Source organism: Lontra canadensis, unplaced genomic scaffold (genome assembly GCF_010015895.1).
Source record: "Lontra canadensis isolate GAN:19392208 unplaced genomic scaffold, GSC_riverotter_1.0 scaffold108, whole genome shotgun sequence".
NCBI classification, from domain to species: Eukaryota; Metazoa; Chordata; class Mammalia; order Carnivora; family Mustelidae; genus Lontra; species Lontra canadensis.
Genome location: NW_022631102.1, coordinates 3,035,235 through 3,057,719, shown reverse-complemented (window position 1 = coordinate 3,057,719; position 22,485 = coordinate 3,035,235). Strand labels below are relative to the sequence as shown.

The 22,485-nt window shown below is 60.3% G+C and overlaps 1 pseudogene; it reads right to left on the bottom strand.

Annotated features, from left to right (window-relative positions):
- The window catches only part of LOC116856295, a 47,576-nt pseudogene that overhangs the window by 12,888 nt on the left and 12,203 nt on the right, over positions 1-22,485 (bottom strand).

The following is a 22,485-nucleotide window of genomic DNA, read 5'->3' as shown; positions in this document are numbered from 1 at the left end:
CACGCACACCCCACCTTAGCACCCAGCCCGGCCCAGCCAGCCTCACTCAGCTCTGGGACTAAGAACTCGATACTTTCCCAGGTAGAACCCATTCTACCCCCAGCCTTGCCCCAGTTCTGGCTTGAACGCAGGTCCATCTGCGCACCCACTCTCGCTGGGGCTCCAGACCTCCGGCCCTTCCCCGACCCCTGAAAGCAGAGGCAGGAGGGTGGAGGGAAAACACTGCTTCCTCCCCACACCCTCGCAGACATCGGAGCTGTGTCATCAGGCTTGTCCCCTTGCTGCTGCTGGGGGTTGGAGATAGGTAGGGGGAGGCTGCGGCCAAGCAGGGAGGAAGGAAGAGAGCCCAGGCTGACCACCCAGCCCTCCTCGGCAAGGTGCGACAGCGCAAGCCAGGGAGGAGCCAGGTCTCCAGAGCTCCCAGGGCCGAGACCAAATCCTCCATCACCATAGAATGCAGCTGCAGTGTGGCTAAGCCGCGTCACCTCTGGAGCCTCAGTCTTCCCATCAGGAAAATGGGCACCATTGCACCCGCGTCACAGTGGTCCGAGGAAGGCACATGGTATGTGCACACTCAGGAGGCCATGGCAGACCCAGTCCCAGGTCTCAGAGCAGGTTAATAGGGGGGAGAGGCCGCCCAGCCTCCCCTGGTTTTTTTTTTTTTTTTAGCCACCTCGAGCTGCTCTGCCTCCCTTCTCATCCCAGGAGGGCCAGCCCAAATGCCATCTTGACCAAGCACCCAACAGGGAGAGCTGCACAGCCGAGTCTCGGGGCTACAAAGCTCTGTGTCCTCACCAGTCACCCTCCCCAGACCGCCAGCTCCACCGGGCAGGCCCGAGCCTCCCCCAGGCCCACAGGGGCTTATCCTGGCTGTCCCCGCTCTTTATCCAGGCCCCGGGAGCTCCCCTCTCAGGCCTCACCCTGCAGGCAGCCCCAGCTCATGGTCAAGGCACAGGACAGGGTCAGGCAGCAGGGCCGGGGGTGTATGTGGGGGGTGTGTGTCTATGATCCCACAGGCTGGAGCTTTGCAATGCGTCCTTTGGGGGCATTCCTCAAATTCCCTCTCACCTCGCTGCTGTGGAGTGGAATCTAAGACAGGACATCCCTTAAAGGCCATCTGGAGGCCCAAAGGTGGAAGCCCAGAGAAAGCACAGATGTGATGGAGGCAGCCCAGCGAGCACATGCCGGAGCCCGGCACAGAGCCTGAGCCTCGTCCTCTCAGCCCAGGAGGCCTGAGGTGAGGACCCCCGCTGCACCTGGAGACCCCCATGAGCAGAAGCTGGGCTGTGGGAAGGAGCCCGGAGCTAGGGGCTGAGCCTCGAAGCCACTTCCCTTCACCAAGCCTTGGGGGCTCCTGGGAGACCTGCAATCTTCCGCAGGGCCCACAGTGGAGGAGGGTCAGTTGGAAAGGGTATCTGCGGCCTGAGTGCCCTATGATGGGAGAGAAGACCCCCACCTCCCTCACCCGGTCGGCTCCAGGCTGCCTAACCGGCCTCTGAACTCGGGTGATGGGCAGGCAGGCAGGTGGTGCCCACCCTAGAAGCAGAGAAAGGGCAGTAGGCATGAGGTGCCAAGACTCTCACCACCCCCTGAGGCCCTCTTCCCTCAGGCCTACCCCCATTCGCTGGGGTCCAAGGGCCGATAGGGGGGTCCAGTCCTAGGGCGATGTCCCTGGCCGGGTGGTGCCCGTGTGTGGGTGTGGGGGCGGCTGCCAGCTCTCCGGGTTTCTCACTAATTGTACCCTGGGGTGTGGTCCACTGTGGGCACCAGAGCCCACAAAGCAGATGGCAGGGGCAGGGACTTGGGCGGAGGCGAAGCCGGGAAAGCCCCAGGCGGCAGGGCTGGGTCGGTGACAGGCGGCCCAGCGCCCAGGCCGAGGACAGGACACTGTGTTTTGATTATTTCCAGTTTCCTGACCCCCAAGTAGTGATTTAATGTTCCTGTTTACTCCAAGGGTTAGAACAGAAGGCGGGACAGCTAAGCTGGCCTCCTTGGCCTCCCCTGGCGTCACCCCTAAACTCCCAGCAAAGCAGCAGTTGGAGGGAGCAAAGGGTCCTGGGGGACAGTGCGAGGACTCTGGGCGCATCGGGGACATCAGGTGGGCTCGGGCCGGACCTTGCACAAAGCAGGTCCTGCCGGGGGCTGAAGGTTATGACCTGCCCCAGGGAAGCATGGCTGGGTGACCCCCAGAGCTGGCCCGAGAGGATGCCTGACTGGGGGCGGCCAGGGCTCACTCGCCCATCTCCACCTGGTTCAGGGCCGGGGCATCCACATTCCTGGACCTCCCTGGCTTGACCCGGGGCTCGGACTTTGGCTGGGACCCCGTCCCCACTCAGAGTCTGAGTACATTTCAGGGACTGCCTGGTAGGCAGAGCCAGGAGCCTGTGGCTGGCTGGGAGGGGCTCCAGGAGGTCGTAAGCCCAGCTCCTTGCTCCGAAATCTTGGCGCAGAGGGGCCGGCTTGTAAAAGCACTCCTATTGTGGCCTTCCCTAAGCACCCTCCGAGGTCACGGCCACGCATGGCAATGTGAGGGGTGGTGTTTTTTACAATTACACGTCATCCTGGGTTTTTCTGTTTAAATCAACACTGGTTCACGTCATTGTTGGCAAAAATTTAAAGGCTGGTATAGTTTCTGCCCAGGGACGTCCTATCGTCGAGGGTCTGTTCCTCGACGAGTAGCATCCACCAGCACTGGGCGAAGTTGGGCCCACAGACAAGTGGCCACAAGGAAGACGCAGGTGGGGGAGGGGCCGCAGCTGGGGCGAGGCTGGGAGAGCCCCTCAAGAGGGGACCACGGAGGGGATGGTGGGGGGAACCACGCCCAAGCAACAGGGCCAGTCCCACGGAGACACAGGAGTCTCAGCACGAGCTGCTCCCCAGGCAGAGCCTTGGAGGTCTCGAGACCCCAGATGCACAGAGCCCAGGAGTGCTCCTCAGAGGACCTGTGTGCACCCAAAGTCACCATGACGCCTCCTCCCCATAAGCTACTGAGGGGACAGCAGAGTCACAGAGAATAGAAGTGGGACTCAAGGATCCTCACAGCCCAGGGTCCCCCATAGGGTAACAGGGACCAACCTCCTGATGCCACTGGGAGTCTTCATTGGTCTTGAGCAGAGACCGGGATGCCAAGGGCAGGGTCTCTGCCGGGTGCCGTTGCCCTACCTATCACTAAGATCCTGGGGCAAAGAGCCAGGTCCTGTCTCCACCTCTGAAGTCCTATTCAACCATGGACTTGTGGTTGATCCCTTCGCTGAAACCGGAGTTGACCCCAAGGCCCCCTTGAGTGCTCCATCAGGCGCCACGGAGTGTGGGGATAGGTGACAGAGGAGCTCATCTCTGGAACCGGGCCCTTCGTGTCCAAAAATGTGACTCCTGAACCCCAGTCCACAGGCATGCAATAAAACCAAGGTCCTTCAGTTCACGCAACCCTAGCGTCCAGTCCCTGCCCCGCCACTTAATGGCTGTGTGGCTTCAGGCAAGCTTCCTGACCTCTCTGAGCCTGAGTCTCTGAGAGTCAGTACTGACAGGCTTGAGAAGTCTGAAGGATTTTGAAACCATAAGGAACGGTGCCCTTGAGAGGCAACTTGAGAATTACCAGCAGGACTCCCCTTCGAGTGCTCAGCGACAAGAGGGCAGGTTTGGGGGAACCCAGAGACTCCGCTTTGAAGCCCCATTCTGCCATTTGCCAACTGTCTCCTCCTCAAGGACCTCCTGGGTGGGGCCGGTGAGAAGACAGAGGGAGACGGAGGGGCGCCCTGCCCATAGGAGGCGCTCAGGAAGTGTCCCTCATGAGCCCGACACAAGCGGTGAGGGGTCTGGACGGACCAGACAACGTGGCCCCCGAGGCGGAGACCCTAACCCGGAGGTGAGCAGTCACTGCCCCCACCACTGCCCACGACCCCGCTTCAGGGTGCCCCCACCCCCGCTGCTGTTTGGGGGAAACACTTGGATGGGGCAGCGGGGGGCGGGGCACAGTGGGGAGAGGGTGCTGTTTGGGGAAAGAAGCAGGACAATTGAAGCCAGCTCGTTCACAGTGAGAGTCCCTTTTTCCAGAGCGGCTGTTTAGAAGGAAAAAACATCCAAATCACAGCCGGGGAAACCTGCAATTGCCAGAGGCACGGGGTCGGTGGCCAGAAAGGATTGCAAAACAACGGCCCTGGGGAGCCGCGTGCTTGTGCCAAGCCCGGCAGAGCCACGGCTCAGGGCACCTTCCCGGGTGCCCATCCGGCCCTGAGGCCGGGAACCCAGCCCCCTCACCCTGGACGTCTGTGCCTGACTCTGGGACGGAAAGAGCCACGGCCCAAAAGGTCACAGTATTTCACGGTTTGCAAAGTGAGCCTTTGCGGGGAGGGTCCACAAATCGGGAAGTGGGGAGGGGCACCTTGTGGGGAGAGGCTAGGGGCGGCTCTCGCCTCAGCATTGGGTCCAAAGGTCCAGGAGTGGGACAGTGGCAGGGGTGGGAGTCCTATTCCAGCCACAGGGGAAGGAAGGGAGCCAGTCACTGTGTGCCTGAGAAAGGGACCATGTCTCCCTGCCCGCTCCACCCCTGCACCATACCCTGACATCTCCCCCCACACCCGCTGCCACAGGACGTCCCTGCCATCCCCTGGGCTGTGCAGGCCACACTGCCAGGCCAGCCCCATTCCCTCTTCCCCAACTACAGCTCAGCCCCGGGAGATCTGGCTCCAGGAGCCCCAGCAGCTCCCCCGACCCTGCTGCCCCACCAGCTCCCCAGGCTCTCCAGGGGTTGCGGGATTTCTGAGTGGCCCTCATAACTGTGTGCTGACCACCTACTGTGTGCTGGGCTGGAAGCACTCAGGGGAGAGCAAGGCGAGTGCCCAGTGAGGACCCACAACTCGTGGGAAGGCTGGTGCCTGTGGGTCCCGCTCTGCCACAGCCTCCGTCCCCAGCCCTGTGTGTCAAATGTCCACTGCACTCCATGGGGAAGATTCGGGAGAGGAAGTGAAGGAAGAGGCCCTGTGCTGGTTTGCTGGTCTCCACCAGCTCCCATCAGGACACACCAGTGGGTGTGGCCCAAGTCCGTGGCGGCTGAGCTCACGAGTGGGTGTCGGGGACCAAGAATGGAGCCTCAAGCGCCCCACACCCCAGCCCAGCCTTCCACAGACCCTGCGGCGTGGCCTGAACAAGTGAGCTCCATGCTGAGCCTCCATGTGGGGACCCGTGTGTCCTGGATTCAGCGCGTCCTGAGTGGGGCTTCAGGAACCATCCACGTGTGGGCAGCAGACACAGTGGCAGGTCCTCCAGCGTGTCCTGCCATCCTCATGTGTGTAAACAGGCCACCATCAGCCTTGGGAGGGGAAGCCCAGCTTCCTGACCTCATGGCATTTGTGCCGGTCCTCAAGGGCGCCGAGGTCAAGGGCAGGGGCTTTTCTTTCAGTTGGAACCAACGAAGGGCTGGTGTGCTGGCGTGTGGTGGGTGATCACGTGGCAGGGCCCTTCTCCCGGCCAGGGGCTGGCCCAAGGCGTGGACAAAGGTCACACTGTGGCCTCACGAGACAAACATCTCCCCAACGGCTCCAAGGGACCCGGCCACAGAGCCGGCCACAGCGCCTCCGTGGGACAAGGAAAGTGTCCTCCGGGTGGGGTGTAGACTGCATCCCAGCAGCCTGGCCCTCACCCCAGACTCCTGTTTGGCACAACCCCCCAGAACAGCACCGGCCGCTGTGGCTGTGTGTTTTACTGCTCATGTGGGGCGAGACCTCGACCTTGTCCCTGCAGGGCCCACCAGTGGGTTCGATTCCAGCCTTTCAGGGGTGACAAATGGAGCAAAGTTTGTCTCCACAGCAGAACAGGAAGCGACGCAGCAGGGGGCCGTGTCTGCTTAGCCCACCAGCACCAGACCTGCTGCATCAGAAATGCTTAGCAGATCTGTGTAGAAGCAAGGTTCCCTTTCGACCCTAAAACAACTTGATTGACTGCATTTGACAGGTGAGGCTGGTGAACAGAGTGGCCCACTTTAGATCACAAGTCACAAATGGGCCCCCCCAGAGCCTTTACGTCCCCCTCCACGGCCCCACCGCCTCCAGCCCCTGTGGGCCATTCCCCACACGTCCCGTGCAGCGACCCAGCCTGAGATCCCTCTCCTGCCTGGGGCAATGCCCCAGCCAGCAGGAAAGAGACACAGCCCAGACCAGGAAAGAGCCTCACCGATGGAGGCTCAAACCTTGTTCAACCCTTGGCTCGTGAAGTCCCTGTTCCCCAAGTCTCCGCCTCCATGACGTCCAAGACCCTTTCTGTCTGATAGTTTGTGATCTACCGTCTGGAGCAGAATCTACCCCATGGCTGCCCCAGTGTGGGCCTTAGGCAGACTTCGCTACTCAATTACCAATCTTCCCCAATGAGTTCATGTTGAACATCAGAAACCTTCTCGACACAGAACACAAGGAAACATTTGAATCAAAACTGACAAGGGAGAGCAAATCTCTTTACCCTCCCCCTGGTCTAAGGGGAAGTTGGGCTGGGAGCAGGCCTTGAGGACAAGCCTCATGCTGCTAGCTAACAGCCCCTGCCTTTCCAGAGGACGCCACCAGGAGTGAAGGTCTCTGAGCCCACTGGTGAGGAAGCATCAGGAGGCCTTCTGTGCACAACAGCCTCCCCACCAGACTGACAGCCCCTGACCCCCTAACCCAGGCCAGGCCCTAAGCGTCGCGTCGGAAGGGTTTGCCCACTGGTGGTCTCTATTTCTGTGTTTCTCTCATGGCAACTCCTTAAATCTCAGCTCAGAGCTCACCACCTCCAAGAAGCTCCCTCCTAACTTTTCCTCCCACTACTCAAAGCCAAGGTCCCAGCGGCCCCTCTGCCGGTTACGCTCTCTCCCTTAGCCAATCGGCAAATGCCCACGTTGCGTTTGTCTGAGTGTGTGAGTGCCCCGGGCCGAGCACAGGTGAGCAAGCCTGCATGGGCGTGCCCACTGACTCACGTGACAAGCACACGTCATTCACACATTTGCCGGTTCATCAGGACCCTGCCCAGGGGTGCAGTGTGGGCGCCATCCGTGCCCTTGGGAACCCACGTTCCGGTGAAAAAGACAGACACTTACACGACAGTTACACATATAGTTAAATGGCCAGAAGCAAAGGATGATCTAAGAGGGAGGGCTTGCAGGCGGGGCTCTGGGTGCTCAAGAGGGTCTCCCTGAAGGTCTAACGTGTGAACAAAGCGCGGGGGTAGGGGGGGAGAGGGGGTGGGCACGAAGACCCCAGGCTGCTCTGCCTGCCTCCTCTCATCCATCCTCCCAGCCCCCGCCTTGCAGAGGTCCGCTAGAGCCCCAGGGGCAGCGGTGTCAGGCCCGGCTGGGGAGGAAGGGTAGGGCTGATGCCCCGCACCCAGCTGTTCCCATGGCCGGTTCCCACGTACCCCAAGGAGGAAGCAGCTGGCCTCAAGCCAGCCCATCCTTGTCTGCCTCCAGCCCAACCAGGGCCAGGAAGCCACCCGCGGGAAGCTGGCCGCCTTGGGGACAGCAGCCAGCCCCAGGCTGCCTCGGCCGGTGGCCGGGCTGGTCTCCTGGTAGAGGGGTGACTTCAGCTCGGCCGGGAAGAGGGTGCCAGGCGGCGGGGTGGGGGCCTGGATGCCGCGTCCACTAGGGCCACATGTCACCAGCCCACGGAGGGAGGCGGGACATCACCGGGCCCTTTCCACCTGGGCCGCTGGGGCTCTCTCTAACGGCGCTGTCAGCTCCCCCACCCATCCCCCTGCCAAATTGCACTTAATTATGATGATAAATGATGGCAGACGTCCACAGCCACATCGCAGAACATGACAAACACTCCGCGTCGCAGAGCCAGCAAGCTCCCTCCCCCCACCCTCCACGCTCCGAACAGGAGGCTGACTGGGGTTATCTCGGGGCACAGGCAGCCCCCACGACAGGCTCAGACTGGACCCCGAGGCCGGCTCAGGGTGGGCTTTGCTGGGTGGGGCCCGGGCCCCGCAGTTGCCAGAGATCCGGACCGAGCCCAAGTCCCTGCCTGGTGTCCCTCTGTGTCACCTGCTCGTTCTAGCAAAGCATGAAAACAACAACCCCCCACGCTGGGGGGAGGGGCAGGAGAACAGCAACCACCCTCTTTTTGGAGTAGCTTCTAGAATCAAGACTGCAATCACGCGGGCCCTGCAGAAAACAAGCAGCCACCAGGGGCGTCTGCAAGGACTGGAGAGGCCCCACAGCTGAAGGCCGGGAGGGGGTCCGGCAGGGCGAGTCCGAGAGCCCGCAGGGAAGGCGTGGGCTCCGGCTACGGGCCTTCCTCACTGGAGGGGGGGCATGGGCCTTCTTGGTGTCACAGAGGGAGGAGGGCGTCGACGTCCCCGACAGGAGCCCCAGTCCCAAGTCCAGCATCGCAGGGTGGCGAAGGGAAGGGGTCTGCACCATTCTCCATCGCCATCAGGGCAGGGCTTGGAGACAGCATGCCAGAGTCCCAGTGCCCATGCCTGGCCTCCCAATGAACCATGGGGCAAGGGCTCTTCAAGCTATGCCACCTGAGTGCCCCACCCCCTCTGCTCGGCTGACCAGTGATGACAGTGACATTGTCACTGTGGACGTGTCAGCCAGGGGAGGGGTTTGGCAGTAGACCCAGCAACGCGGGAGGGGAAGGGCGACACAGACAGAGGGAACCGCATATTAAAGGTCTCAGAGACACCCGAATTTGGATAGAAGGGGAAGCAGCCTGGACCGGCAGGGGCAGGGAGGGGAGTGGGGGGGGGCAGGAAGTGCCCCTGCACGAGGGAAGGGTGGGAGTGGGGGGCCTGGACTCTGGCAGCGAGAGGAGAGATGGGGGTGTGGGCAGCGGGACTTGGCTACAAAGGAAGTTGTGCCTGGAGAGAAGTGTGGCTGCAGGCGGATGGTGGTTCCAGTCCTGAGACCAGACAAGCTCGTCAGCAGGTGTTTCCCTGAGGCCCCCAGCACAGGTGTCCGAGGGCAGCTGGGTCGGAGAGCTGGAGCACGGAGGGCTCAGAAGGAGGTGTTGGTGCCCAACAGTGTTCAGCATCCCTTGAGCTTAGCTGTGGGTACGATGACCAGGCAAGGCGAGGGATGGCCCCTGGAGGAGCACGGGGAGAAACTCAGTGACTAGAGCCCAGAGCCAGAGGGGAGAGCTAGGGGCAGAGGGCCTCAGGCCACCCACGGCAATCCTGCAAGGAGAAAACCAAAAGGACCAGTACACCGCCGTGCTGTCCGCAGGCACTCCGCTACCTGGTGGTACATTCCATGGGCCAGTCCAGGAGGAAGCCTGTGGGCTACCGAGCTCCCCTTCCACGTGGCCCGTCCAGATTCACATCCCGGGACACAAAGCCAGCAGGGGGTGTGTGCGGGCACCCAGTGCACCTAAGGAGGCAGCTGCAGAGAAGAAAGGGGGTAGAAGCCTGTTGTGCCCAGCAGCCCCACGTGGGGGTCTGAAGGCAACACAGACACCCTTCCACAGACGGCTCTACAGAGAGGAGCTGGAAGAGAGGCTAGAGGAAGCCCAGCATTAAAGGGCAGGTTTGCTTTTGTTCTAGGAGCCTCAAGTTGAGCCATGGTTCCCGTAGTGCATGTGGGAATGAGGATCCGGGAGAGAGGGAAGGCAGGAGAGGCTACAGGAGACAAATGATGCAGGAGAGAGGGGATCCGGGACAAAGGGGATGCAGGAGAGAGGACGCAGGAGAAGGGGCAGAAGGCAGTGTCACTGACAGGGCAGCAGTCAAGGGCAAGAGCCGGTGGGTCTGACCCCAGCGCGGGGAGAGCTGGGGCGGGGTGGGGGGTGGCAGCAGAGGTGTGGCTTCCTCCCACCCCTTGCACAGAGGCTGGAGACACAGGCATAGTCTGGGTATGCGAGGCATGACTTGCTCCTGTGTGAAGGGCCTTGGGCTCAGGGTTTGGGTGAGGCCGGGGGGCCATGTGAGGAAGTTGAGGATTCAGGGGGATATGGCTGGGGAGTACTTGTTCAGGCCCCAGGTTTTGGACGCAGAGCCAGCTGGGTATTGGGTCAGCGTGCATCGTGGCAGGGTAGGGAGGGACATCTGGGAGGGTTGTGGATCCACAAGGGTCAGGGATGAGAGACCAAGACTCCGGGGCATCCCCAGGGATGCGGAAACTGACGTGGGACGAGAAGGCAGACTGGTGCAGGGTGGCGGATGCCGGGGAGGTGGTCCATCATGGAACCCAGCGGGAGAGGAAGGCAGGGGTGGCTGTGGAGTAGGGGTGAAGGGTGGGGGAGGAATGAGCAGGTTGCCTGGGATGGGAGAGGAAGAGCCAGGTCAGCCGCAGCCAGAAGAGGGAGAGGAGCTGTGTGGTGGGCACATCTGGGCTCCCTGGGCATCAGCAGCCAATGGTAGATGGGGAGACGGGGACCCAGAGTTGCAGGAAATGGGGTGTCAAATCCCAAGGCCTGGACCTGTGGGACTCAAACACACCTCTCTGAGTTCAAGTTCATGGCTCCCTATCCAGGCCAGCTGTGCTCATTCTGGGGGTAGTGGAGATAGGTGTAGGGGCAGGTGGTCCCTCACAGCCCAGGGAAAGCCCAGCACTGGCTCTGCCCAGCCCACAAGGACCGCAGCCACATACAGGGGCTGGGACATGGGGGGGGCGTGTCTGGGCGGGGGCATCTTTCTGTGGAGGCGAGTGGATGCGCTCACCATGTGGGTAATTATGACCACAGGGGTGACAGGTGCCTACAGGGAGGAGACAATCCAACTGCATCTCCAGGCAGAGTGGGCGGATATGCCGTGGGAGTTGCGGGGGCACACAGGGTGGGACCAGGGCAGATCTGGGGGTGCGGGGTGATATGGGGGTGCGCCAACAGCGTGTGTGTGAGCCTGTGCATGGGAGGAGGGGAGGATGTGGGCGGGTGGGAGCTAATTAGCTGAAGCCTGGTCTCCATGCAGAGCCTGGACGTGAGCCCATGTCTGGCAGCTTCATCTCAGCCCACACCGGCCCCCCTCGTCTCACTGTGGCTCCCCATCTGCCCCAGAACCCCACCATTGCCCACCAGGCATGGCCAGGCGGTGGCACCCAGAGTCCTCCAGCATTGTCGGTCAAGGAGGGGGCTGAGCACAGAGGCCCCACTCGGGGAAGGAAAGAGCAGCTTCTGTTTCACATCTCCCACCCTGCCCCAGCTCGTCCGGGGTGCAGTCTGTGAAGGTCAGGGCAAGCTGCCTGGGTCCAGGGGTGGAGAAGCAGTATCCCAAGTCACAGAGCAAGTGGGCAGCAGAGCCAATTCTCCAGTCCACCCCCTCCCTACCCATCCAGGACTCTAGCCCAGGTTCCTTGGGGTTTCCAAGCTCCCGGGCTAGCCTGGGCCAGCAGCTGGGCTCTCTACCTCTGGGTGATCCTGCCCTCTGCTCCCAGGGACGTACACATCGGCAGCCCTTCCCTTCAACTGCTAAAGCCAGCCCCATGTCCCAACACCCAGGGCACATAAGGGATTTTAAGGAAGGCAGGAAGAACTAACCCGTTCTGCTAGGCAGAACGCCCACTGAGCCCTGGGAAAAGGGCCTCAGTTCTATGGGCTACAGGGAATGAGAGGGGGGCTTGTCCTGGCCCTGGTTCTGGTTGCCAATTGTCCTGGAGCAGGCTCCTTGGCCTGGAAAGACCCAAAAGTCATGCTGGGACCTGGGAAGGGCCACCTGCCACCTCCATCACCTCCGTTCCTGTATTCCATCCTACGTGACTACTAGCAATCCCACAGCCAACTCGAGAAGCTCAGAGGCGCCTCGTCCATCCATCATCATCTTCCATCTGCCCATCCATCCCTACATGCCTCAGTCCATCAGTTCGTTGACCCAGAAATCCATCCAGTAAACATCTGTGGACATAACCGACTGAATCTCTGTCCATCTATCTGTCCTCCCACCCACCTGTTCATGTAACATTCAGTCCTTCATCAGTCCAGCCAGCCGGCTAACCCGTAGTCCCTCCAATCTTCTAGGGGTGCATCTCCCATTGATGGGCCATCCACCGTTCCCACACGGTCCACTCACCCAGCCCGCCCGCCGTCCGCGTGCCCCCCCATCCGACCTTCTGCCCACCCAACCTGTGACTGGTTTAGCTCTGATTCACCTGTTACTAACCCATCCATCCACCCACTTGTTCGTGGTTAAAATCAACACCTTCTGCCCTTTCCAAAGTCTCAGGAAGGCCAACCCCCCCCCTTCCCACCCCAGTCCTCCTCACTTGCTGCCAACCCCAGGCTGTGTGCCCTTTCCCTGGGCACCCAGGCCTGCTCCCTGTGTAGAGAGGCCACTCCAACGGGCAGCCCTGCCTTCTCCTCCCGCCAGGCAGGATCCAAGAACAGTGAGTGGCCCTACAACCACTTCCGAAGAGATATTGATCCTGGCCTGCCCCGGCCCAAGGGCCCTGAATGTGTCCATGAACAAAACACAGGAAATGTCACATCCTCGAAGGGACTCCCACTGCCCTGCCCACACCCCTCCCACAGTAATAGTATCCCACCAACAATAATCACCCTCCCGCGTGTGCTGCTCTGGGCCAGGTCCTGTCCTAAGCACTCTGCATATAGCTTCTCATACGAGCCTTGACATCACCCACTCACTCTGTGAGGCAGTGGCGCTGCTGTAGCCATTTTACAGGTGAGGCACACAGAGGCCAGGGGATAATGATAGAAGCCAGCATTGATTGGTCCCTCCTACGGGCCCCACGGTGCTAGGTGCTTGACATGCCTGGAACATTTAAGCCTCATCATGGCAGGACTCCCTGCCACCATCTCCTTTTACAGCTGGACTAACTGAGGCCCCAAAATTCATCCAAAGTCACAAAGCTGGAAAGTGGAGGCACTGGGATTTGAATGCAGCTTCCTGATCCCAAAGCCCGTGCTGTCAGCTACCCAGGATTCCGCGGGCAGTGCCGGGGCTGAGCTTTGCCCTAGATGACTGTGGGCAAAGGGTGGCCAAGAGCCCAGGCACACACGAGCTCCAACAACCGGGCCCTTTTGACCTGCAGAGGACAGAGTGGGTCCATCAGAGCCGGGACTGCAGAGTGTGAAGGAAAGGCTGAGCACTAGGCAGGGTCTTTGAAGGAGAACCAAGAAGCAGGGAGCTGAGACAGCCCTGGGGTCCAGGACAGGAGAGTCAGGGGGAGCGTGGGGACCGAGCCTGAGACCCAGCAGGTGTTAGGCATGAGCATGAGGAGAGCCCCTCACAGGGTCAGTCTCAGAACTGATTCTGGTAACAGTCTAAGGCAGCGCGAGGAGAGGGGCGGGCGTGGATGTTTCTGGAAGGGGCTCCAAGCCTGAGCACCGTCTGTAAAGTCACCGTCTGTAAAGTCACCGGTGCCAGGTGCTTCCAGCTGCATTCAGTAGGTGCTCAATAGGAGGCTGGTCAGAGCCGGGGCCTGGATCCCCAGGGCCACAGGCATCGGGAGCTTGAACAATTACCTTTCTTCAGATTATTACATCACGTGCACGTTGGATCATGGCAGGAAGTGTGGGGAAATGAAGGAAAAGGAGAGGAGACTCCAGTCTATGAATTGCTCCAGGAAAAGCACGGGGCTGCCGAGACTCTGCTGGGGTGCAGGCGTCGGTGTGAGCAGGTGCGCAAGACCCCGCTGCCCTCACCCAGCACAGACGCCCTGGCGGGGCACGGAGGCCACCGGAAAGATGGACGATGCCTCTGGTTCTCGCTCGTGCACCCGTTCCTAAGGAAGCCTTCATGAAGCCCGACTGCATCCAAGCCCAGGGCGCAGGGCCCAGAGAAGGCCCCCGTGGCCAGGACAGGAAAGCCCACGGTGCTGAACCACGGCCCCCCAGAAGCTAGGCCCCGACCTCCGGAACCTGGGCGTGCTCTCTCCCTCACAGGCCAGGTGTTTGCAGATGAAAGGAATTCAGTCAACGGTCTGGAGACCAGGAGATGACCCTGGAGCGTTCGGGTCGGGCCCCAATGTCGTTACAGGGTCCCTCTGAGAGGGACTTCTCTCAGTCTGCTGGGGCTGCTGTGACAGGGTACCGTGGACCCGGGGCTCATCTCCGGAGGCTGGAAGTCTGAGATCAGAGTACGGGCATGGGCAGGCAGGGACTTCTGGCCACGTCCCTTCATGGTAGAAGGGACAAGCGGCCTCCCCGAGGCATCTCTTCAGAGGCACCAAAGTCCCCACCTCCTTACAGCGTCACCTTGGGGGTTAAGTTTCACCACAGGAATTTCAGGGACACACTTTCAGACCACTGTACCGACCTCCAAAGGCCTGAGGCCAAGGCAAGCTCACGGGGCAAGGGGGAGGGATGGAGCTAGGTCCAGCAGGAGGGAGAGGGCAGTGGAGGGGGGACGGCGCCAGGGAAAAGGTAGTGGAATCCCAGGCCCCGCCTAGCAAGGGGTGACGGGGGCGTCACCTTGTTCACCCCCTCTGCCTCGTCCACACCGACACCCAACGTCCAGGTGCTGGAGACAAGGTCCCGGCCCCATGCGGGGTACAGCCCTGCAGGAATGCCCCAGCCCAGCCAGACTCCTGCCGCTGTGCCCACCCCCCAACCCGCCGGCCTTGATGTGAGGGGGGTGGGGGAAAGCATTTTTTTAACTGAAGAAAATGGAAACCTCACCTCGCTTCAGCTGTACTTAGCTAACTTTCCCTGCTAAGTGGGGCATAATCAAATCCAGCCCCGGAGCCTCATTTCCAGGCAACTTTATTCATTGTTATTTTTATTCCAAGAATTCCTTGGCATTTTCTGGGAGCCACTGAAGTGTTTAGTAGAGGCCTAAGTAACAACGTATCCTGTTTGGAGAGAAACCCAGGAGCAAGTAGTGGCAGCTGGGGTTATCCTGGGAGGACACGTGAGGTCAACAGGCCCAGGCCCGGGGTGAGGCACCCAGAATGGCTCAGGGGCCGGAACGTGGCTGGGTTAGGGGCCTCTGGCTCACAGCAGGGGGACTTCTAAAACAGTGGGGAGACCGGGCAGAAGAATAAGCAGGGGCCTTTGCGTGGACAGGGATGACATCAGGCAGAGGGGTCACCCCTGGGACGCTGGGGAGGTCCTCAAACCAGGGGGCTTGGCTGTGACAGCAAGTTTCCGGACACTTGAGGGACCTGGAGCCACAGCTCTGTCTCCCTCTTAAACAGCAACCCACGGTCCTCTGGCTTCCCGGGGTGGCCCCAGGACCCAGCAAGGACGAAAGGCGCCCAGCCTCCACCGTATCTTCTCAGGGGCCAAGCCAGAGGACACCTTGTGAGCAAGGGCAGCGAGAGCTGGGAGGGGTGTGCGCCACCTCTGCGTCCAGCACGGAGACCCCAGGATAGCAGCGGAGGGTCAGGAATGAACAGACAGAAGAGAGAGAAACTCGAAATCAGGGAGGAGGCCACAGCCGAGCCACACCAGGACTAGGATCTGGGGACAAGGGATGTCTAGAATGGACGCACAGGCAGAGGCCAGGCTGAGGGCCACCAGGCACGAAAGCAACCTAGACACAGGGAACATGGCCTCCAGGTTGGAGGCCAGCTGTGAGCAGTGGAGCGGGAATAGGAGGTCAATCCCGGGCAGTGTGGGGGCTCTGGAGGAGATCCAGGATGCTGGAGTGGAGAGTGAGCTCGGGAGTGCTCTCAGACACACCAGGGGCCCTCCACAGGCACCCACGACAGCCCCTCCGCCACCCAGGTCCCCTCAGCCCACGCCACACGTGGCTACCAAGCCCCTCCTGGCCTAGCTGAGAGCTGGTGACTCTCAAGGAGGTCTGGCCGGTATGTTTCCTATTCTTGTTGCTTAAATCCTTAAATGGTTCTTTTGTAAGAGTCACTGGATGCTCAGGAAGTCTTTTGATGCCTTCAAAGGGCTTTTTAATAAGCGTTTCTAATCCTTTTCTCTTAAAAACAGGAAGTTACACTTTGCCAACCATAAACACCAGAAGGTCCGAGTTTGGTTGGCGAGGCACAAGCCGCAGACTCCCGATGGCTGCTAAACCCAGCCAGGCTTGGCCAGCGCTCCGGCAGAAGACAGCCCAGTGCCCCCCAGGGGGCCCAGAGCCCAGGTGGATGGGGCTCGGCCACAGGCCATAACACAGGTGACCCTCCCCAAGGAAGGATCCACTATGCCCATGACCTGCCATGGTCCTTCCCATGGTCCCTCCCCTGAGCGCGGGCCCACCACTGCCCACATCAGAAACCCCAGTCACCCTCAGTGCCCTTGCTTCCTCAGCCCTGTCCCCCTGCTGCCGTACTTCCTACTCTCTAGAGCTGGCCCCACAGCTCCCCTGCAGAGACCCTGCCCTGAAACCGTGCTCCATAGTCTTCACCTGCTTGAGGGGGACAGGAGTGGGGAGGGCAGGAGTGGGGAGCTCAGTACTGGGGGACCAGGGGGAGCACAGGATCGAAGTGAGGCCAGCCTATGGAGGTTCTCTTCATGCCCCCGGCTCGCCACTCCAACACCACCAAACAGACTGGGACTCCCCAACTACTCCATACCTTTCCCTCTGTCTGGAAAACCCTCCTTCCACTTTCCCACACAGTGAACTCCTATCCATCCCTCAACGCCCCTCCTCTCTAAAGACTTTCCCGGCTCCCAAGGCAACCTTTTCCCTCGGATCCCAGAGCCTGTGGGCCCTCCTTTAAGGCTCTGTCATGCTCCCTGCACACACTGAATGTCATTGCAAAAGTACGGATGCACTAAACAAAGAGCCTCTCGGAGGTGCGACTGTGTCTTTTTACCTCTCCCTCACAGCCAGGCCCACAGAAATGTCTCAGCCAGCAGAGCCGATGGGCCATCATCCATCCAGGGGGCTGTCCCCAGGCTCAGGACTCGGGCTCTGACTCCAGCCAAGGGCCTAGGCCTCCCGAGGGAAGGCACAGGGTCTATACCCACCAGGCCAGTGAACATGGTCCAAGCTTGCCCTGTCCTGGCCTCTTCCCTTCCACTCTCTGCAGGGTGTGGAGGAGAAAAACTCCTTCTAGGTCCTTTGGCTCTTCTAATCATTGAGTTGACTTAAGACAGACTCAAAGGAGGAAAAAAAAAATCAAATTCAACTTCATATGTCTAGGAACTTCTAAGAAGCAAGGCTCAAAGAAGCATCAGAAGGAAACAGCTTTGACACCTTTTAGGAAAAGAAGCAATAAATTTGTGAAGAAGTGACAGGACAAAGGGGTTTGGTAGCCAAATAGCGAAGATAAATACAGGGTTGTTCGCACAGCCTTCTCGGCCCCCAAGTCCCCGTCTCTGTCTGTAGGACGCCTCTCTCCCTCCCGCTGCAAGGAGGGCACCTTTCCCATGGGAGACGGATTTCCTGCTGTCAGAAGAACAAAGGAGGTCAGAGTGCCCTCCTTGCACCAGCTGTCTCTTAAGTAACTGTAATTTAAAATAATCAATTTGCCGAAGTGGCAGATTTTGGGGGTGGCAGATTTTGCTTCCCCTCGGGGGGTGGGAGCAGCCGGCCCAGTTCCTGAAGTGCAGCAGGAAACAGTTTCTCAAAAGATTGAGCAGCAGATGATTTCACCAGAGCCTTCCTCCCTTGTGCCCCACCACGCCTGCCACCAGGGACCGGGAGCTCTGGGCCACATTGCCCAGCCTGCTGTGGCACCTGCTGCGTGGACAGCGCTGGCCCAGCCTCCTTCCTGGGGCAGCAGGGACACAGCCATGACCCAGACGAAGCAGTCCCTGCTGCCCACATGCTGGTGCTGGAGACTGGGATTGAGCTGGGCCAGAAGGGAGAAGGGCTGGGGGCCCCCCAGGAGCCCAAGGGGATGAAGGGGGGCCGTCCTCTCTCAAGATGTGTGCAACCCACTCCCCTATCAGGAACACCGGTGACTGCCAAACCCTAGCAAGGAGCCGGGTCCAGAGACTTCTCAGCTCCCCTCACAACTCGGTGTCCGGTCTCGGTCATTCAGCAAGGGTTCTCCATCCACTCTCACGAGCAGAGGTACGTGAGAGGGGGCCTAGGGACATCCCTGTCCTCCAGGCCTCCCCAGCCCATAGGCAGACACATCCAGAAATAAAGGACTTCTCTCCAGAGGGCCAAGAGCCATCTTGTTCACCCCTGTAACCCCCAGTGCCCCGTAAAGGGCCTGGCACACATTCAGTGCCCCACAAAGGTTTGTTGAATGACTAGGGGCTCTAGTAGAAGCCCCCAAGGAAATGAGGTCCCAGAGAGATGGCCGGTGAGAAGCAGAGCCCCACCCTAAAGGCACAGGCAAGCTAAGTAAAGTGACTGGGACCCCATCCAGGGTGCAGGGAGACCCCCACCTTGTGCAATAGGGGAGACGTACCAGGGCTGGGAAGGGGACCATGCATGCAGGGACATCGTGGGCGAGACTGCCTGTGACAGACCCCAAAATGACAGTGGCTTCACCTCTCACTTCTAACTGTGGGCTAAAACAGGAGCCCCACTCCACGAAGTCCTTAGGATCTGGCCTCCTCTAGGCTGTGACTTCTCCAGGGCACGGCCCGTCCACAGCCAGGCACGAGCCCAAAGGTGTGAACGGCACAGATGCTCCCATGGCCACACCCAGCTATGAGGGAAGTTGGGGCAACTGGGGCTCGAGGAGAGTGGCCATCGGCGGCGGGGGGCAGCTAGCAGGCTCTGCAGCTCATGCTTCACTCCTGGTGACAACGAGACAGAAGGTCCTTTGGAGGAGCAGTGGCGGGAGTGGTGACCTGCCTGGGGGATGTCCTGCTGGGGAAGTCTGAGGGACGCCGCAGGCAGGACAGAGCTGCCCGGCGAGGATAGCATTGCACGGTGACTAGGCCAGGAGGGGACACAGGAGGGGGGCTCAGACAGGACCCCGGGGCCGAAGGGCAGCATGCAGGGGGGAGGAGGGCAAGCCTGAGGGCAGCGTCCTGTGGCCCAACTGGAGGGGGCCTGAGAATGAGCAGGCAGTGATGGTCCAGAAGACAAAAGGCCCAGGAGAGTGTAGACAGAAGAGGAGGAGGCCAGAGGTATAGACTTGGGAGCAGGACCAGTCACCTAAGCTCGAGGGGTGGGGGGTGGCCTGGGGACACCTGGGAACACCCCTCTCCATGCCTCCCAGCTGCAGCCCCCACCCAGACCCCCTGAGCAGGGGGAGGCCCTCCAGACCTGCATTTTCTTTCTCAGCCCCCAGGTTCCTGCTGGGAAGGGGAACCCTAAACCCAAGCAGGATCCTGTATAAAAGATTCCATCTTTGCAATCTTACTGAACCCTGAAACAATCTGTCCTACAGAAGGGGAAACTGAGGCCCAGGGAGGTGGCTGCTTGGGAGTCTTGGACAGGTGGGCAGTGCAGCACAAACTCTCCTATTTCTCCTTTAAAGAAGAAAGCAGAGGCTCAGACAGGCCGGCTTCTCCAGAGGTCCCCCAGCAACAGGTCACCCCGATGCCAGTGTTGGGACTGCCTCTCAGGAGGGCCCTATCCTTGTGCTGCGTGGCGACCCTCAGTGACCAGGAGAACGGAGCAGCCTGGAAGGAAAGGGGAGGGACTGGGGGCTGCAGGAACCTCAGGGAGGCCCAGCTGGTTTGGAAACTCCGTGCGGGATTTATCCCTGGAACTGGGCAGGTGGTACCTGCCCATCTTCCTCCTCCCCAGTGCTCCCCTCCCCCTCCAGCCAAGGACTCCATAACCTTGGCTGCCCTGCAACCCTGGGGACCCGGCCAGCCACTGACTGCCAGTTCCTGGAAAGGCCACAGGAGCAGACCAGGCAGAGGTCAGACCAGCTGCCCTGGGTCCCTCTGGAATCCCTTACATTTCCAGGAAAATTGCAAAACATTTGAAGAACAAATGGTCAATTCCTCATAATCCTTCCCTATTGTCCTGAAAAGAGGCCTCGGGTGGGGGGAGGGGGAGTGGGCCCTCCCAGTCCCCCAACCAAGCCCATCCCCAGGAAGCCTTGGAGGGACAAGAATGGCCAAAGTAGTCAGGGCAGGCCCAGGGAGATGGGTCTGGGAGGTGGCGTGCCACCAAGGAGGGCAGCCAGCTGCAGGACTGTGAGGTTCTGGATCCCCTCAGCAGCCGTTACCCAAAGCTTTTTCCTACTCTCTGCCTGCCACCCTCCCCTCACTCCCCCCACTTCCCACCCCCACCCCCTTCACCAAGTCACAGCCCAGCCATAGCCAGGCCTCAAAGGACAGGAAACAGGACAATCAATTCCATGTGTCCCCATGGGATGGGGGCAGCTCAAGGATGGCCCCACCCGGGGGTCTGCCCCCTATGGAACCCCCTCCTCTTGAGTGTAGCTGGCTCACTTCTAAGAGGCGATGAGATGGCACTCCCAAGAACAGACTGCAGAAGGCTGGGCCTCCCGTCTCGCCGGACAGCAGAGGGATGGCATGCTTTGACTAAGTAGCTGTCATGCTGGAGGGGCCTGTGTGGCCAGGGACCCAGGGTGGCTTCCGCCAGCTGCCAGCTGCCACCTAAAAGAGCTTGGAAGTTTATCCTTCCCTGGCTGGATTTCAAGACCAACGTCACCCTGGACGACACCTCAGTGGCAGCCGGGGCCAGACCCTGAGCAGGCGACCCAGTTAAGGGACATCCAGAATTCCGACCCACAGAAACTGTGAGATGGAGAATGCTGCTGCTTCAAGCCCCAAGCTCAGGGGCTCTTTGTTACACAACACTGAGCAGCCGGGAGGGGTAGCACGGGGATGAGGCAGGGTCAGATACGAGCCTCATGGTCTCCGTGCTGTTCCCGGAACTCAGAATCACTGAGTCGTGCCCTCCCCTGTGAACTGGGGATGGCACGCCCCTCCCCCCAGAGCACCATGGGTGAGAGGTAAGGCGATGCCGTCCCAGAACCCCTACTCCTTCAGGAAGCCCTCCCCCAACCCCCCAGTGGGAATTCACCTTCCCTCTGGTCTGCGTCCCCATAGCTAGTGCTTTTCCTCCTGCTGAGCTTCTCATCCTCCCCCCCCAGCCCCTCCTCCAGACCCGGCCCTGTGGGGGCTCAGGGAGGGCCCCAAGGCCCTGAGCATGAAGGTGGAAGGAGGTGAGGCCAGAGTGGCCGGCTGCAAACACCGGACACAGCAGCACCCCAAGGCCACAGATGCCACCGAAGGGCTCAACGGAGCCCTCGGGGTGCAGGACAGACTGGCCAGTGCAGGCTGGGGACAGGAGAGCAGGGTACGTCCCCAGCGAGTCACTCTGCCCCTGAATTGCTCACCCAGGAGGCAGGATCGCAGCTTCCAGTGGCCACTGGGCAGCTGGACCACTGACTCCTAGAAGCTAAGGCCCATCACGTCCCCTCCGGATCCTCAGTTCCCCGGATAGGTAGCTCAGAGTTTCTCAAAGGGAGGGAGCGAGTGACGTTAAAGAGTACCCAACATTTTTTTTCTATTTCGATACTTAGGTCTGCCCACATGTACTGAGAAAATATGTATAACCATCAGCAGATCAAACCCTGAGTTCCAATTCCCATTGTTTAGGTCAGAAGCATTAAAGCTCAAAAAGCCAGTTGATTTAAATAAAAACAGTAAATAATAAACCTGAGCGTACAAGGATATGACATAAATCAGGTTGTGCTGACTGGTATTTCTTGACCAAGGAATAAGCTCCCATGTCTAAGCTACTGGTATTTTTTTATCTTTCCATGACAACCGACCCTACACCCTCACCCATACAAGTCACCACGCAGCTCAGGAAAGATGTTCGAGGCAGCCAGAATAGCAGGTGCAAAGGTCCAGGGGCAGGAACAAGATTGGTTCCCATCTCAGGGTTTCAGGGGCTTTGCACTTGCCAAAAGTGCTGTCCTGGGATCCAGTGAGTAGAACGCCTGGGAGCACAGCAGTCTGGCTGGGCAAGCCTGGGTCAGGGGGTCCATCTGGGCCACCTCCTGTCATCGGTGGCCCACTGAAGCAGTTATCATTGTGAAAAACTGGCTTCAGAGCCAGAGATCCCTGGAGGGCAAAGCCTGTGTTATCTGTGTGTCTCTGCGCCCAGCCCCCACCTGGCAGAAGAGAGGCCTTCAGGGGTGTTGCGGAATAAATAAAGGAGGGGCTCTGAGGACCTGTGACCTCCGCCTCCGGAAACCCAGTGGGCCGAAGAGCAGCCGTGTTCAGAGGGCGACAGAGGACAGGCCAGGAGAAGGAGGCCAGGGACGTGCTGGGCTCTGCATTCTCAGAGGGGTTGAGCCGGGGCTGCCAGGGGGCAGGACTGGGAAGCTGAGGGCCCTGAGTGCCAGCGTGGAGGGGGACGGAGGAAGGAGGGAGCGAGGGGAGGAGCCCCAGGGTGGGGGCGGGGCAAAGGTGCTCCGTTTTTCACCCCAGTGGGAAGAGCCACCAGCCCCTGGCTAGAGTCCCCACAAGATCTCACCGTCTCTCCCTCCTCAGCTGCCAGGGACTCTGGGGCCACAAGCTGGTTCAGCTCGGGGCAAACTTCACAGCTGGGAGTGAACGGAGCAAACTTCTTCTCCGCGGGCAAGCCTGGACCCCAGCTCTCCGCATGGGACCCCACCGCCCCACCCAGACCTGTCCTGTCCACACTTTCTACTATTGACCCTAGGAAGATTGCCGTGCCCAGGCTTCAGGATGCCACCTGGGCTTCCCACCACCAGCGGATTCAGCAGACCCCTGAGGGGGGGCCTCTGGGAGCCTCCCCCCCCCC